Here is a 17263-nt window from a genome sequence, read left to right as displayed (position 1 = left end):
GCTAAAAATGAGAGCCAGCCCTCAAAGGACAACCAAAGACCCAATGTCACAGCAGGGTCAGGTTCCCAGGATGACTTAGCCGGTCAGGTCCCTGTGAGCAGGAAGCAAGCAATGGAGCTGAGCACTAGGCTCTAAAGTCACCTTGCTGCCTGAGCATGCCCCCAGCTCCCCGCCTTGGAAAAGGGTAAGCTTTCTCTCTCTCCAGTTGACAAAGGCAGGTGCCTTCTGAAGGGAGATTCAGGGAAAGTCAAATCAGTGCACACAAGGGCATGCTGCCCAGAATTCTGTCCCTTCTATTGCATGGGTTCCCTCCGAATCCTGGCCATCCCTCCAGGGAGAGAACTGAGCCACCAGGATGGTTCAGAGCACTGCACTGGAAGGAGTATGTGTCTCCCAAAGCCCTAGGGAGCCCCCAGATTCAGGCTGTACTGTCTGTTTCTGAACTGCTTTTTGTGACAGAGTAACACACTTCTCTTTTTCCCTGCCTTTTTGATTTGGGTCTTCTCTGTTATAGACACCTAAACTTCGTCTTCGCTAACACAAGCGCCAACTGCAGGTTGGAAAGACATTTTCACAAAAAAAGGAACTGACTAGAAGAGCCATTATGGACTCTCCCATTATGCATTGCCTCTCCCAAGACTCTCCCATACGCATTGCCTCTCCCAAGTGGCCTTCCACCAGGCATGAGAGCTGACCTCAATGTCTCTGGAAATCTGAGGTGTCCCACACTGCTCTCCAGCTGCTTCTCCATGGCCATTGGGATGGGGAGGCTGCACCAGCCCAGGGACACCCACACTGGTCTCTACAAGGCCAGATCTTAGAGCCAAGAATGGGACACCCTTTGTCTCAACCAGACCGTGTGAGGGCATTATCAGAGCACAAAGGGGACCAGATGAGGTTTGGACGATGAGGTTTGGACGATGCCTTTGAATCTTCCCACTTGTTGGTGCATAAGATGGTCCATCCTGGAAGGTCCATCTTTGAACAGATTTGGACTTTCACGATCTGCCCCAGTCTTCTCCTCAGCAGCAGCATTGGGACAACGGGCTTCAATTACAAAAACTCAACCTCTGCCTTCTGGATAGGGGCTTCCTTGCCACAGCTTCCCAATAAGCAAGGAAGGTCCCCTTCCCAGGACCAACAATACAGCTGGATGACATGCCCAAGAGCGCCAAGCACCATACAATCATGGGCCTGAAGCAGCAAGGTTCAGTGTCTGGGCTAGCTGGGAGCCTGTGACCGCAAAGGCCATCTGCTGCAGCCCACACTCCCAAGCATGGGTGCTCACCCACGCAGGATCCTCGACTGTGCATGTCATTCTGGTCCACCCGGATTTTCTCTGGCTCTCCTTCACCATCTATCATCCCTCCCCTTCCACACCCATCAACATTTCCCATCCCCCTTCCTTGCTCTATTCTTTTCCCCCTCACTCCCATACAAGAATCTCTGGAATGTACCAGTTGTGTTCATGATTGCCTGTCTCCACCTTCAAGCTCATTAGGGCAAGTGCTTTTGTCTCCTCCATTCTCCTATATCCTCAAGGCTTAGAACCACATGGAGGGTGCCCAGTAAATCTTTGTGGAATGAGTCAGTAAATGTTTGGGACCTACTGGCCAGTCCCTGCACCCAGTGGGCCCGAATCTGGACCTCTTAGTGATCTGATGCCTTGAATGTGAATGGAGTTCTGACAAGCAGGCAGGGCCTGGCTGCTCAGTGTTCCACCTGCCATACAGCGGGGATGAATCCAATGGAGGTAATGGACAGAGCTGGTCCTCACTAGTTCCTCCCATGAGAAAGTGGATCCATTTCTTCAAATTTCTATAGACCTCTCAGTATGGAAGAGATGAGATCAGAGTCCAGATTCCCTGGAGAACGAGCAGCCAGGCAGATGGGTGGCATTACATGCGTGGTTGAAGGCAGGGTAGAGGAGGACCAGGATTGGGGACCACTAAGGACCGCTGTGTGGTCACAGAATCAAATAGTGCACACAAGTCAGACCAGTATTTAAGACGGCCCACAGCAAGACTCTTACCGTGAGCCAGGCACCATAGTGGACACAGTCTCCCTGCCCCGAAAGGCTGATATCGTTCTTCCCATTTGGTAGATGGAAAAACCGAGAACAAGGAGGGACTCTGACCACCTTACAGAGCCTGGAACACATTAGAGGTTCATTAAATATTTATTGACTATGGAGAAATGGTTTGAGAGATGTTCTTACTCTGTTGCATTGAATGAAGGTTTTGAGACAAGATAAAGGTGACGTACACAATCCTGGATGTGAAATGTTTGGACATCAAACATTCATTCAAGAAAAATGTATTGGTTCCTTTCCATATACAGGACAGGCTAGGTGCTGGGGCACCTTCACAAGCTCTAGGCTGCAGGTCGTGGGCAGTGTTAGCTGGTAACACCTGGGATGCTCCATGGCCCATTTCCACAAAGGATCCATTTTCAGTTGGGACCACAAATCAAGAAACTCCTCTCATCTTTCCAAAGGGAATGAACAGATTACATGAAGCCCTCCACTGCCCCAGCCCAGGAGCACTCACTGTGTCATATGGACACACTCTCAAAGATGACTCAGACGAAACAGAGTTACTTTGGTGCAAACCAGTCAAGCAGGCAGCCAGCACTTTGCAGAGCAGACTGGAAGCAATCTACCGGTTTCTGCTTAAAATGAACTTTGAGCTCTTTGCATTAGAGCTGAGGCCAAAAATTACTCCCCACTAACTGTAAGGAGGCCTTTGAAATAAAAGAGCCGGGACACCTGGAAATTGAGAGAGACCAGGAATTGAGATTGACAGGAAGTAGATTTTGCTGCCAAGAATGATGAGGCACATGGAACAGGGCTGTCAACATGGCAGGAAGTGTGGGAAGCAAAGGGCAGATAGAGGGGAAGCCAAACTAATTACCTTTGAGGCTGCCTGCCCGAGGGTGACTGGACATAGATGTGTCTGACTGTGGCACCTGATAGATGGAATCGAAAACCGTCTTCTCATTGGCCACACCACTGAGTATATGCAATCGGTGTCCAAGAACTCTAAGACAAGTACACAGGGAGCTGACTATGGGCCATGTTGGGGGGTCCCCATTTTTGTGTAAATGCCAAGGAGCTCTAACCTATTTCCTCCACCCCGTATAGGGAAAAAGTGGTCATTTTTTAAGATGTACCATTTATTTGGTTATCAGAAACACTGGACTTTTTTTTCATAAGTTTATTGTCCATTTGCATTTTTTTTCTTTTGTGAATTTCCTCTTTACAGACTTGACCTATTTTTCTTTGGATTGGTACTTTTCTTACTGACTTTTCCTGTCAGGTAGGATTCAAATATTTTGTTTAGGTTTTATTGGTCTTCTAAATTTTTAACATCTCTTACCATTCAGAAGTTTTGTAATGTTATGGTTTTATTTTAGTTTGGTTTGGTCTTTTATGTTTGATGTAGTCATGTCATTTTAGCCTTGGTGTCACACTAAGATTGCTCTTCTCAACCCAGAATTATAAATCCGCTTTGTTTTGTTGCTTTCCAATGTCAAAGATTTTTTATTTGTTTTTGTTGGGAGGGAAGAGGCTGCTGTTAATTTACTCTTTATTCAAATGCATGAATTATTGCTCTTAGAGCAAGAAAGAAATGCAGACAATTACATGGCTCAGACTTCATGTGAATAAGGTTTGGTGGAGGAGACTGGAGCAGTTATGTGACCAAAGCAAGCCCCATGTGTAGTGACAATAAGAAGAGTTTAGGACACAATCCCCTGCTTTAGTTCTGGATGATTCTCACTGTACCACTCCCATGAGTTGCTACTTTTATGAAGTTCTCTCCATTCAGCTACCCCACCCAGCAGAGGTTAACAGCTCCTAGCAGTAATGGGTTCACCATTAGTCCCACACAACTAGCATTTGTGCTGCTTACCTAGCCAAAGCCCCCACATGAAGAAACAACTACCACACATCCTCAGATGCCAAGCAGACCCTCCTCCCAAGAGCTCAGAAGACCAGTAATTCCAGGTCCCTCCCTCTCTGCCCATGCCCCAGTGTTAGATCCACTTGCTCCTCTTCCAGATATTGCAAACACCATTCCCAAGCCCCATCTCCAAGACAGCCAGTTCTGAAATTGTTGTGACATTTGCAAAGAGCAGTTTGAATACAACAAACTCCAAATGACTTTTCCAATCCCTCTGCTATTGTTTACTAGAATTCTACTTTGCTGAAAATTGCTTAAGTAAGATAGATTTATAAATATTTCTATATGCAAGGATTTTCAATTTAATGGAATCAGAACTGAAATTGATTTTTTAAAGCATCCTCAGAACACTTAATAATCATCTCCCCTGCACATTGAGAAAATTCATTCATTCAAAAACAAAAATCAAACCTACATATTTTGAACACTTACTGTAGATGACAAGCTGTGGTCCCTGTATCCACGTCCTCTGCAAGGTGGTTTGCCAGCCCCTCCTCCCATCAAGAAGCAGAGTCTATTCACCTGCCCTTGAATCTGGGCTGGATTTGCAGCCAGCTTCAGCTAACAGGCTGTGTCAAGGGTGGCACTGTTCACAGGAGCCTGTGGGATTCTGTCTCTCTTTCTCAAAACCATGCCATCATGATGGTAACAAGTCCGGGCTAGTCTACTGGAGGGAGATGAGGGGTCTCATGTGGCAAAGCCAAATCATCCCGGCTATCCCCGCTGAGCTCCAGATGTGGAAAGAGCCCAACCAAGTTCAGCAGAGCCTCTGAGGTAAGCCCAGTATAGGTCAGCAGAATGGCCCCACTGACCTATAGACACTCAGCAAAACTCAGTGCTTATTGTTCTATGCCACTGAAGTGTTCTCAGTGTTTATTATTGAGCACCACTGTAGCAATAAATAATTGATGTTAATATTGATAGTCATGGCTCAAAAATGTATATCTGTGGTGTATATTCAAGAAGTAAAAGGACAATGAATTCCTGTCCTCCGGGAAGGTAGGATCTTATGGGAACTTCTAAAACAGCCCCCAGGATACAGTGTTCTGTGTCCTATTAGGAATTTACACACAGCATCCTCTGGTAGCATGGAAAGGGATGCCCTCAAGGGTCAGGGTGTCAGAGACGACTTCCAGGGCTCAGGAGGTAAGTCCTGAAGGATGATTTTTGACTTTGCATGTGCAAAGGCCCAGAGCTCACACCAGCACAGTGGCATGGCATGTGGGCATAACTGCGGTGTAGGACAGTGGGAGTTTTCCCCTTGGAGTCTCTTGGAAGACCTAAAAACACTCAAGTCTCTGAACTCTACCCCAGAGTTTCTGGTTCCAACCCAGGAGGTCTGGGTTGGAGCCCAAGAATTTACATTCTTAACAAACACCCAGGTGGGGCTGAGGCTGCTGCTCTAAGAACCACAGGCATCAGGATGTGAAAAGCACAGAATCTGGCCTCCCCACATGGACCTAGGACCAAGTTCTGGTGGCCTCTTGGGGGCAGCGAGACTCTGAGAAAGTGACTCAATTTCTCTAAATGCCCACTTCCTCCACTGGAAAGCAGGGGTCTTGATGATAATGGCTTCAGAGAGCTGAAGTAAGCCTTGAATGAGCTAATGCATAAAAAAGCCCTAGTCCAGAGCTGAGAGCAGAGGAACATTCAGGAAGATGAACGATCGCTGTCACAGGCATTATTGGAATTGTCTCTATGGTGATTCCTGTGCACTTGCTGGAGCATGGAGGAGTCATTGGATAAGCAGGAAGGGCAGAGCAGACAGTCCAGGCCAAGAAGGTCCCAGGGTTTGAGTCTTACCCCGAGGTTATATGAGGCCATAGAGGGTCATATGGTGCGGAGAACACATTTAGACTCACGTTTTAGAATGATCACATGGGCACTGGGATAGTTGGTCGAGAAAGGCAAGCCAGATAGGATAGGAAGCTGTTCGAGAGGCATCTGGTCACATCTGTGCATACCTTGATGGGTGCCAGGGGCAGACATGGCACCTGCCAACAAAAGGCACCTGCCTGTCCTTTGACGAACCAAGGACAGGTGCTCTGAAATGTCCATTATGTAGACATCTGACGCGCCAGAGCAGACAGCCGATCCCTCCCAGCCCTCACACATGCCCACCTACCACCACCGGTCTGTCCCATGCAGGAAATGGCCACCCAGCTTCCTCCTGACCATCCCCTCCTATAGACGTCTCATCTACAGTGGTGCTCATTGCTGCCTTGCACACCTGCTCACCCGCTGAGTCCTTGCTTGCAGGAAACTCTGAGCTAGGAGACAGGCTTGCCTCCGTCTATGGGACAGTGCCTAGCACCATGGGCACCATCACTGAACGTGACCCAGAAAACTGAGCACACACCCCTGCCCGAACCCCACCATAGCATCCAGCCATCTCTCCTTCACTCGGGTCCTAAAGAGAAGTGCCTGGTCTGCCACAGTCACAGCCTGACTCAACTCAGGAAAGCCACTGGGTTTTTCTGAAATTCTGTGTGTCTAGGGAACAAGTACCACTTGCCAGTATCCTCAGTGAGATCTCTTAAATTAGCACAGCCTGGGGGAGAATCAAATTTTGTCATGGGGATTCATGTTAAGGGGAGAACATATGTGTGTCATTACACAATTTATTTGCTTTTCTATTGGAATCTCGTGACTTGTAAGAAAGCCTGTTTGGACAGTTTCATGACTTAGAAGCAGCCTTCCCCACCCAGGTCCCAGCATCAGGAATGATGAATGCAAGGCCAGGAGAGAAGCTGTGTTTATTTGACTGAATGCTCCAAGTTCCTAAGCAACCAAAAGAGCAGGCTGACAAAATCCACCCCCATCTGCTGAGGGCAAAACCTTTTGCTGACAGGTGGCCTCCCTGTCCATATGCATAGAGCCTGGGGTCAGAAACTGGCCTCCCAGAATATTCTCTGGGCAAGCTCCACTCAAAGTTCAAAGCTAACTAAGCATGTTTAAAACATGTAATTGAATTAAAACAGGAAATCAAGAATACTTTGTTATAAAAACCTTAGCTAAAATGGAAAAGCATTGAAGTTTTTAAAACTTGAATGAAGAGTAGATCATTTCTGGTGTGTGTTGCACAGCGTACAAACTTCAACAATCAAAGTTGCATCAGACTTTGGAAGCCAGCTGCTTGGGGAATCCCCCCTGGAACTGGCCTTGACGGATTCCTCTCCTTTCACTGCAATTGCGAGCGACGGGGAATGAAATTAGGGAAGCGCTTCGGAGCTGCCCTACCTCCCACCCCATTAGGGACTCACTGCCACGCTGCGCTTAAAGCAAGGAGAATATCATTTACACTTCCAACAGCCATCAGACACCAACAGCCTGATCTTTACAAATGTCCACGGCAGTGAAATATGCCACTTAGACCAACGTCATGATTGATACGGGTCTCAGATTTCTAACTCACACTCCTTCTGACTTTCTTTAATTGATGGGAAAGCTCTGATGAACCTAACAAGAGGATTCTGGCTGGCTTATCGTCTCTAGAGCCAAAACAAAGATTACAGGTCAGGAGTGCATGAAATACAGCTCTGTTCCAGAGATTTCCAGCCTCTGGACGTGCCTTGTCATCTTCAATGCACACAGTCAGCTTGAGCTGTTTGGCTTTCACAAATCAAGCACCTAAGTTTGTAAGCTTCAAATGTGTGTTTCTGCCTCAGCTAAATTGATTTGTTAATTTTCTATGGCTGCTGGAACTAATCACTACAAAAGCAGTGGCTTAAGCCCATACAAATGTACTTAATATAGTATGGTTCTGTAGCTTAGTGGTCCTATACTCTCCTGCTGGGCTAAAAGCAAGGTGTCTTCAGGGATGCTTTCCATGTAGACGCTCTGGGGAAGAAACTGTGCCCTTGAGGCTGCCTGGTACCCGGGTGTGCAGCCGCTTCATCTTGAAGGTCAGCCAGTAGTGGTAAAGTCCTCCTCATGCCCATCACTCTGTCTGGCTGCTGTGGTCACACCTTCTCAGATGCTGACTCATTTCCTGTCTCCTCCCACTTTCAAGGCTCCCTGTGGTTACTTTGGGGCCCATTGGGCTAAGCCAAGAAAATCTCCCTGTTTTAAGGTCAGCTAATTAGCAACCCTATTTCCATCAGTTCCCAAAATCTCCCTTTGCCATATAATGGAACACATTCATAGGTCAACGATTAGGACATGAAATCTTTGGGGGTCATTATTCTGTCCACTACATTAACCAAATTAACCATAATATTTATAACCCCATATTTACACACTTATTTACACACATGCACAACCTGCATGCACATGCACAAACACACACACACCCTAACAATATCTCAGGCCTAGACTCCAGGAGAAGGTGAGTAGCCAGCATGGGTCTAAGACCAGCTCACTGGCCTGCCATGCCCCAGCCAGCACTCAGCCTCCTCTTTGTATCGCTGCGTCATTTAACTACAAAGATGAGTCAGCCTCCACTGATATCTGAACCTTTGAAATGTCGAGATAGCTAGGTATAAAAATACTCAGGAATACGCAAGTTTAGTATATTCTTGTAGGAAGATAAGATGATGTTACAAAATACAAATTAACTTTAAAACCAAATTTCTGATGATGGAATCCTTTTGTAGACACCAAATAACCTCACAGGCTAAAGAAAATGACTTTAAACATGTCATTCTTCATCCAGTCTTAGAATAGGCATTCCTTGTAATGCCTTTAATATGCCAGGCACATTGCTAGGGATGTGACAATGTCCTAGAGAAATAGATGGCAGAAATAAGTTGATCTTCGAGAGAAGAGGATGGGCTGATTGCTGTTCTCTCACCCCATAACAAAACACATCGGATTTTTATATATATATATATATCCCAAGTAGAAGATCACAATTATGCATATTGGTATAATTTTTACTCAACAGGCTAATTATATTTACTTCCCTTACACAGTTATTTTGGGAAGTAAGAGAGTGTTCAGTTGGGAAGCAGAAGGCCTCAGTTCCTGCATGAGCCCAGGAACTGCTGAGCTGCATGAACAAGAGGCAGCCACACATGCTCTCTGGGCCTTTGCCTCCTCACTGTTAACAGCCCTCACTGGTAACAATGAGAGGACCACTTTAGTCACTTCCGAAATGTCTCTCAAACTTGTCTACTTATGCACCAGATTTGGTTGGACATTGAGACACTGAGAGGAGAAAAAAATCCCATTAGACACTTGGTCTAAAGACACATGAGTGAAATATTAGTATTTAAAGGGGGGTTGACCAGTTGTCCCCAGTCAGGGTCACCCACAGATCACAGTACCTTCTGCAGGTTAGAATGTTTAAAACAAAAGGACAGCTGAGTGGCTCAGTCAGTGAAGCATCTGCCTTCATCTCAGGATGATCTCAGGGTCCTGGGTTTGAGCCCCGCATCAGGCTCTGGGCTGAGGGAAACCCTGCTTCTCCTGCTGCCCCTTCCCCTGCTTGTGCTTTCTTTCTCTCTCTTTCCATCTCTCAAATAAATGAGTAAATCTTTAAAAAGAAGAATGTCTAAAATGGAAAGCATGCCAAGAAAAGACTTACCCTATGCAGAATTCCTCAAGCATTGAGGGTGACTCTGCCTTTGCTGGACCCATCCACACCTGCAGCAGACTCTGTGGGCTTCTCCCTCCTGCAGTGGCCATGACCCAGGTGGACGCATCTGGCTTGTGGACAGTCCTCTATGTCCATTCTTCTCTCAGCCCCTGGCATCTGGCATTCACCACACTGCTGGCACCCTTCTGAGTGTCCTCTCAGATAGGACCAGGGTGACTCACACAGTTCTCTCTTCAGGATGGCCCACCCCTGTCACACATGATGTCTGCCCCTCTCATCCTGCCATCAGTCCCAGCTGGCCTCTCTTACTGCCACATACTCCCTGGGCTTTCTTGGCCCCAACCCCCAAGCATCAGATCCTTCTAGCTGCACAGAACAGGGTTTGGATGTGCTTCCATCATTGTGAGTGAGCTGTTCCCTCCCCACTTAAAGCAAGAGGATGGCAGGTACCATGAAGGTAGAAGACACTCATAAAATACAGCAGTTCTCTTCAAAGTGACCTTGTCACATGTTTCTCTTCCTCCGTCTGATCCCTTTGTACCTTAACCCTAGACAAGAGCCTAGTTTTAGAAAACGCTCTCTTATAAATTTTGTCCACAAAGAGGAGACATGATATCCCATTTGGTAAATATCTGTCTTATTGGACTTCATCAGATTTCCATTTAAATGCCTGTTTCATTTGCCTGGCTGTAAATCTGGGAAATAAGTCACAGTTTAGGAGGTGGACGCCATGGTAGGCAGTGTGGACGGCCTCTCCGCAGCCTTCCCCACCCCCATGCTCATCGGCAGAGTTCCCGTTTATTCAGAGAGCCCAGGGAAGGGGCCCTCCTCCAGACATGAAGGGAAAGAGAACCCAGAGTCTCATCACCCTGCCTATCTTTGGATTTGATCCTAGCCTCGGATGCAGGTCTGGTCAATGAGATGGAGGATTTGGGAAAGACCTTCCTTGCTCTTTAAAAGAGACAACCAGGGACACAAATCTGTCCTATCCATGCAATGGCATATTATCTGGCCATAAGAAGAAATGATGCACACTCTAATGTGAAGGAACCTTGAAAACATGACGCTGAATGAAAGGAGCCAGCCACAGAAGCCCACCTGCCATATGGCTCCATTTATATGAGAGCAAACCTGTAGAGATGAAAAGCAGATCAGTGGTTGCCAGAGCCTGGAGGGAAGCGGGAAGTTGCCATTTGGGGCGACAAAAATGTTCTGGAACTAAAGACTAAATAGAGGTGACAGTTGACAACACTGTGAATAATCTAAATGGTGCTGAACTAGATACTCTAGAATGGTTGAAACAGTGGGTTCTGTGTTATGAGGACTTTATTGCAATTGGGGGGCAAGGCAGACCCAGAGAGAGCAGGGGATTTTCTACAGCTCTGCATGATGGCGAAGGACAGTCTGCTGGAGCCACTCCTGCCGCTGTCCAGAGACCACGGGGACAGATGGGGCTCCAACCCAGAGCCCAGGAGAGGCATGCACAGGGGCCCCCAGAGACGGGACCTCAAAGTCTGTGCCCCCACACTCTATCCCCAACATCCCAACCTCTGGGTTTCTTACCATGGAAGAGGTTTTCTAATGGGCTATGTAGAAGTAGGACTCCCTGGAGCCATTATCTCCCTTCAGACCACTAAACGATTTCCTTTTCAACCAACTGCTGATCTGAAAAACTCATTTGCCAAGAAACATTCCCTTGAATTCCCTGAGGGTAAGAGACTTCTTTCCTGTCCCCTTGAGAAAGTCTCTACCCAAACAGCAGAACCAAAGAACAGATTTGATTTCGCCTCCATTCCGGATGTGATTCAGCCAATATGGTTACAGGGTCGGGGGGCGAGGCCGGAGGAGCAGGCTGCCGGTGGGCGGGCTTTGGTTTTGTTTTTGTTTCCTGCAGTCTCTGGGCTTTGTTGAGGTGCGTCAGGAGTCGAAATACATTCTGCAGAAATCAGGGAGTAATTGGCATGCTTATGGCATGAAAGGGGCCCATGGGGCTGGGCTGGCCATGGCGAGGCGTGGACGCCAGGACCAGGGTCCGCCCCGAATTCCTGAGGCTGCTGTCCAGCTGTGATGTCACCTGGCCCACATCCGACATCCACCCTTTCAACCATCCCTGTAGTCAGCGATCCCAGATAAAATTCCTTTGATGACATTTACATTTAGAAATCGAAATTGACAACTTAGGATGAGAATTGTCTACCGCACAAAGAAAACAGGTCTGGTCCAGTGGGAATTGGCAGGAAAGGGCTCCAGGCTGACACCGTGCTCAGCATGACCAACCGTGATGGTGCAGAAAAGGGAGCAAGGTCTGGGAGCCGAAGATAAGAGTCAGTGGAGGAGCCCGGTGGGAGCTGATAAACCCACCCACAGGAACTCGGAGCAGCAGGCCTACGAGGGAGGGCCTGGAAATCAGCTCCTCAGGGAAACAGGCATTATGACCCACGTGACGAGATTTCTACAGATTGTATTTTCTTCCTTATATTTCTTTCTGATCTTCTGATCTGCTGATATGCCCCACAACCAACGCAGATGACTTTCAAAATAAGGGAAAAAACCTTACTTTTAACATATATATCAAATTCACATTATCTACAAGTGCACAGGAAAGTAAGTTTGGAAGGGAAAGCTCTTTTGCATATCCTTGCATTTTAAAAACTTTTTTTAGGGACGCCTGGGTCGCTCAGTCTTTAAGCGTCTGCCTTCAGCTCAGGTCATGATCCCAGGGTTCTGGGATCGAGTCCTGCATCGGGCTTCCTGCCCAGAGGGAAGCCTGCTTCTCCTTCTCCCACTCTTCCTGCTTGTATTCCCTCTCTTGCTATCTCTCTCTGCAAAATAAATAAATAAAATCTTTTTTTAAAAAGGGGGGGGCGCCTGGGTGGCTCAGTGGGTTAATCCTCTGCCTTCGGCTCAGGTCATGATCACAGGGTCCTGGGATCGAGCCCTGCATCGGGCTCCCTGCTCGACAGGGGGCCTGCTTCCTCCTCTCTGTCTCCTCTCTGCCTGTGTCTCTGCCTACTTGTGATCTCTGTCAAATAAATAAATAAAATCTTTAAAAAATAAATAAATTAATTAATTAATTTAAAAAAATTTTTAACGCATCTTATGACACGACCACATCATTCCCTGGATTCTCTGGGCTCAGGACAGTGGCTGCTTCATGGAGCAGCTCTGTCCACATCTCTGCCCAAAGCCTCTGACGAAATGGTTGTAAAACCTTTAACTTTATCTAAATTGATGGTCTTCAGCCCATTGAACAAAATTGGGGGAAACATGTTTTGGTGTTTAAACAAAACCATAATGCTCTCGGGTTATGGGGCCGGGGGTGTCGCCCTGGATTTTTCTTTTAGAGCACCTGAAATTCAGGCTATTTCCTGTGCTAATATTGTCAGAGCAATTCTGGGTGGGCAAAGGTTCTGCAGACCCATCACAGCCTCCTCACGAATCACAGAGCAAAAGAGGAGAGCTACAGGATGGTTTCTGACCCTGGGACACCCAGATCCAGCATTTTGCTTGGCCTGGGAATGCCTTCCTAGAATTTACTGTAAATAAAAATGCCAGCCACACCCCAAGTAGAGTAGAGCCACGCCCACTCAAGCTGTGCCTCCCCTCTCTCCCTTTCGGTCCACAAAGTATTTTAAGTCTCCTTTAAAGCTTGAAAATGTACAGGTTTTCATAGATGTTCAAAGTCACTCGTGTGAGTGCAGCGTTTTTCGTATGATATGCTAACCAGATTCATAAAGATGATGATAAGAATAATTAAGCTCAAGTGTGAGACAGAAAGCAAGAACGACCTCCCTCTGAGCATTTTCTCCCAGGACTGAGTCATGGGGGTGGGGAAACTGGCCGGATTCCAGCCACCCACGTAGTCAGCCACCTCGCACCTTCATTAAACAGACAGGGTGTGTGTGTGTGTGTGTGTGTGTGTGTAAAAAATCTTGAAGTTTTTGATTTCAAAGCTGAAAGTCCAGTCTCTCCCCCATGGTCATTAACTCTCATCACACAGTGTGACTTCATGAGCCTTCATTTCTTTTCTTTTCATTTTTTTTTTCTTTAGGATTTTATTTATTTATTGGAGAGAGAGAGCACAAGCAGAAAGGAGAGGGAAAATTGGGCTCTCCATGAGCAGAGAGCCCAGTGAGGAGCTCAATCCCAGGACTCTGAGATCGTGACCTGAGCCAAAGGCAGACGCTCAACAGACTGAGCCACCTAGGCACCCCCATTCATGGGCCCTGTTTCTAAAGCAGGAGGAGGCACCTAGTCCCATGCAGGCACCACTGAGCGAGCTGCCCCGGTCAGGGGATTTCTCATCCAACAGATGGCCGTTTGTAGAGAACTCCAAGGTCCATTACCCTCTCTATCAGATTGCACTGTGTCCCCCAATAAGACACATCCAAGTCGAGCTCCCAGGAGCTGAGAATGTGACCTTACTTGGAAATAGTGTCTTTTTGTAGTTGTAATTAAGTTAAGGATCTCAAGATGAGCCCAAACTGGATGGTGGCTAGGCCTTCACTTAACAGGCCCATCTCCTATCAGGTGTGCTGATAGGAGAAAGGAAATCAAGACTGGAGACAGAGAGTTGAGGTCGCTCAGAAGAGGGGCCTGGGAGACAGGAGCAGAGGTCCGAGCCATGTGTCCACAAGCCAAGGAGCGCCAAGGACTGGCAGCTGCCCTCAGAAGCAGCGAGAGAAGTCTGGAGCCGGTTCTCTCTCCTAGATCCTCCAGAAGGAACCAACCCCAGCCACACCTTGACTTTGGATTTCTGGCTCCAGAAAAGTGAGAAAACAAATTTCTGCTTTTAAACCAGAGTTTGTGGCAAGTGGTCAAGTAGCTCTAAGAAATGAATATGTTCCCCTGACCTAGAACCTGGTGGTTCAGCCACGATCTCCAAAGCTTGGCTTATCCTGCCTCTTTTTAGAAGCCAAGTCCACCGGGAGCCCAGCCCCCAGCCTGCAGCCCAACCCAATCCAGACTCTTCTGCTTGGTGTCTCCTGCCCACCCAACAAAGCCCCTGCTGTAAGGGAATCAGAGGGAGAGTTCTTAAACAATGCAGAGATCGGGGCCCCACCAGCGATCAAAGATCAATTAAGACTGTCTCAGGGGTAGAGGGGAGGGTGGTGAAGTCCAAATACCTGAATTTTTTAACAGCCTTGAGTGTGGTAATGTGTAGCCAAAGTACAAGATGCTTGCTGTACGGGTCATAGGGGCTCCGGCGAACGGCCCCCCATCTTCTCCCCACACACCATCCACCAAGGTCTCTTCCACAAGCACACTGGTACAGTTCCCTGCAATACACACCTCAAATTTGAGGTTTTATGAGAATTTCCTGGATGTTGTCTCAAAGTGCAAATTCCCGGGACCCCACCCACAAAGATGATTCTGTAAATCCAGGGTAGGTCCAAGGATATGAGTTTTTATAATCTTGAACTTAGGTGTGTGTTAGAATCCACTGGGGAGATTTACCAAAAACAAACAAAAAGAAGAAGAAGAAGGAGGAGGAGGAGAAGAAGAAAGGAAGAATGTCTAGACCACATCCTCAGACCAACTGAATCAAAAATTCTGGGGGAAGCACACAGGCATCAGAATTTTTTTAATTTTCCAGCTGATTCCAACATTAAATCATTGTTTCAAGAAATGCATACAATGTGCCAGCAACAGTGATGAGGAAATTGAATTATTTGTACCCTCCTGGAGGGCACTGTCAGTTGCGGTCTTTCAGAGAGACCCACGCATCATCGGGGACTGTCCCTTTGAGCAGGAGTTGGACATAATAAGTGGTTGTGAGGGCCAGAACGTCCCAAGTAGACAGAATATTACATGCAAAGGCCCTGGGGCAGGAGGAAAAAGATAGATTTGAGAAGAAAAGGAAGTATGTAGCTGAGAGGCAGTTAACAAAGTCAAGGAATGCAGGGGCCTTTCATCGAGAAGCAAAAAAAAATAAAGCAGGAGCAGTTCTGAAGTGTGGGAGGGCGGTGACAGACCGAGCTAGCAGCAGCAGATGTGTTGGTGTGAGATGTGCCTGAGTTACCCCTGTTGAGATGATAAGCAAGCAGCTCTACACCCTGGTCTTCACCAGGCTGGGAGACCCAAACCCAGCAGTCTTGCCCTTAGAAGATGTTACAGTTATGGGTCACGTCAGCTCACTTGAAAGTCCACGTTGACAGCCCCCTTTCCCTCTCCAAACCTCAAGCAAGTGGCAAACAGAGTCCTTTCAATCTCATCCACCTCCCAGGCTACCCTGTCCTGCTCAGCCGCCAGCACGTCAAAGCCAAGACTACAACATCTCCCCTTCCCAATCCAGTCACCCCGCTCCTGAACAAGCTGATCGATCATTTCTACCTCTTGTTCACATCGTTTCCGTTACTCAGTCACCTAGGGCACGACGGCCTGGGCCTTGTCACCTGGTTCCGTTCCCCACCAGGTGAGGAAACCCCGTCTCCAGGGTGAGTTACTCAGGCTGACGTGAGCAAAGAGAAACAGAATGTCCCAGCAGACTCCCTGAGGCCCAGCCTGGGCATGTCGGATGCTGCACGAAAGTCCCAACACTCTCCACTTAAAACTAAGCTACTTTGAATTAGAAAAATCTCCTTTGCAGCCCCAACCTGTGAATTGTGCATCACTGGTGGAGAAAGAGTGGTGGCCAAGAGGTTTGGGGGCAGGCGAGAGTCAGAACAGCCCCTTGAGCCCCAACTGCCTGGTTGGTCGAGGTCCTGCGCAGTCCACCAGTTGACAGGTTTCAAAAAGACAACAGAGACAGGGGACTGGAACGTTTAAATCTGCCCCCTGAAGCCCAGACACTGTCATCTTTGCCTGCCCAGAATCTATTCTCAAGTGACATTTGGGGGCTTCCCATCTGTTTCTCCCCCTCAATTCTGCAGTTGCAAATCTACCCGCTTCCGTTCCTGGTAAGTGATACGTATGGTGCCCCGTGCAGCGCTCCTGGAATTTCTGACCCATGCTTGGCTCAGGATGGAGGGTGGACCCAACAAAGCTGGACAGAGCTTTACACCTGACTGCGCTCCTGGCCGTGAGGTCATTCCCGCACACCCTGAGTGCAGAGACCATGCATCCAGGAGCTTTCCCCAGCCATGCTAGGGCTGAACCTTTCCTCCTGATGCCTTCCAGAACCTGTCCAACTCCTGCCCACGCAACACATCTGAGCTTCACGAAAGGAAATGCATTCCAGGAGTTGGGAGCTGAAGAAAGTCTCTTAGGAAAATGTTGCCTTAAAGAATTAGCTGTTAGTGTTATGTTAATAACTACTTTTTCTGATCTGAGTTTTTGGGCCAGTTGAAAACTCTTTGTTTCTGCTGCACCCACACACGACACCTACCTTGCCATGGGCTCTCAGGAGACGCTGTCAGCTCTCTGGCCTCAGCTCTCCATCTTTCCAGCTCCTGGCAGGTCAGATCTAAAGGAGCAGTAGAACCAGGCAGGCCTGTCAAAATGGCAGTTCGCTGCTGGGCTTTCAAGTGTGTGAGGGTCACACGGGTATCTTCAATACAGCAGATCCAAACTCCAAGGATCACAGTCTAATCAACCCTCTGCACACCTGTTCTCCGCACCCCAGCGCCATCCTGCCCTAGGGTCTCACCTCTGACCACCAGGTCCCCTTGACGTGACCATCCCCATCCCCTCCTCTGCCCCCTCCATACTTACTAGGAGATCTTCCTGTCACCTCCAGTGCATCCTGTCATTCTTCCCATCCCTACACAGCACAGGATTTCTGCCTGCAACCTTTCTGCAGATCCCAGTTCCCCACAGGGTA

General features: G+C 47.9%; 1 long non-coding RNA gene across 1 annotated transcript in view; it reads right to left on the bottom strand.

Moving 5' to 3' along the window:
* Positions 1-9790, bottom strand: part of LOC123387997 — a 96594-nt gene extending 86804 nt beyond the window's left edge. The window contains exon 1 of the long non-coding RNA XR_006602525.1: positions 9490-9790. This is a non-coding gene — a long non-coding RNA (uncharacterized LOC123387997). The remainder of the gene's footprint in view (positions 1-9489) is intronic.
* Between the last annotated feature and the right edge of the window lie 7473 nt (positions 9791-17263).

The sequence above is a fragment of the Mustela putorius genome, unplaced genomic scaffold, assembly GCF_011764305.1.
Source record: "Mustela putorius furo isolate JIRA1106 unplaced genomic scaffold, ASM1176430v1.1 tig00003869_pilon_pilon_pilon, whole genome shotgun sequence".
NCBI lineage: Eukaryota > Metazoa > Chordata > Mammalia > Carnivora > Mustelidae > Mustela > Mustela putorius.
Note: the sequence above shows the minus strand (reverse complement) of the source record. Positions and strands in the feature narration are given on the sequence as shown.